Raw genomic sequence first — 899 nt, 5'->3', positions numbered from 1 at the left:
AGCCTGTGCCCCCCCCCCCCTCACTCCTCCAGCCGCTTTTGGAAAGGCGGGGGAAGCAGCTGCTTCCCCTGCACCCCGCTAGCTACGCTACCGGTGAGCAGTAGTAGCGAGGTGGGTTTACCTCTGTATACTGCGCACATTTTTAACAGCGAGTGTGATTAACAATTGGAACAAACTACCAAAGGAAGTGGTGGATTCTCCCTTTCTTGAAGTCTTCAGATCAAGACTGCATGTCTTTCTGGAAGATATGCTTTAGCCAAACACAAGTTACTGGACTCAACACAGCGATAACTGGGGAAATTCTCCGGCCTGTGTTATAGAGGAAGTCAGACTAGATGATCTAATGGTCCCTTCTGCCCTTAAACTCTGTGAAGCTATGAAACAAATGGGTGGGGAAGTGGTCCATGCAGCCACAAATGGTAGCAGAGATTGTGAGTAAAATCAAAAATTGGAGGGCAGTTTGATCACAAGCTATTCCATCCACATTAGGAGAGAGTCTAAGCACCCTGAGCATTTACATCTTCAAAGCTACAATGAGAAACTAATTAATTAAGCCTCAAAATGCCATGTGAATCAGGCAAATAAATTTTTTTCCCTCATTTAAGAGTTCTGTACAGGGCTCATTGTGAAGTCAGTTTTCATAAGCCATGAGCAGCAACTGCCCATTATCAGCAATAATAGGCTATAGGGCAGGGGTCGGCAACCTTTGGCACGCGGCTCGCAAGGGTAAGCACACTGGCAGGTCGGGCCGGTTTGTTTACCTGCCGTGTCCGCAGGTTCAGCTGATTGCAGCTCCCACCGGCCGCGGTTCGCTGCTCCAGGCCAATGGGGGCGAGCCGCGTGCCAAAGGTTGCCGATCCCTGCTATAGGGCCAACAAACATGTGGACAAAGGTGATCC

This window comes from Trachemys scripta, chromosome 1, assembly GCF_013100865.1.
Source record: "Trachemys scripta elegans isolate TJP31775 chromosome 1, CAS_Tse_1.0, whole genome shotgun sequence".
Taxonomy (NCBI): Eukaryota; Metazoa; Chordata; order Testudines; family Emydidae; genus Trachemys; species Trachemys scripta.
This window is presented reverse-complemented; position numbering follows the sequence as displayed.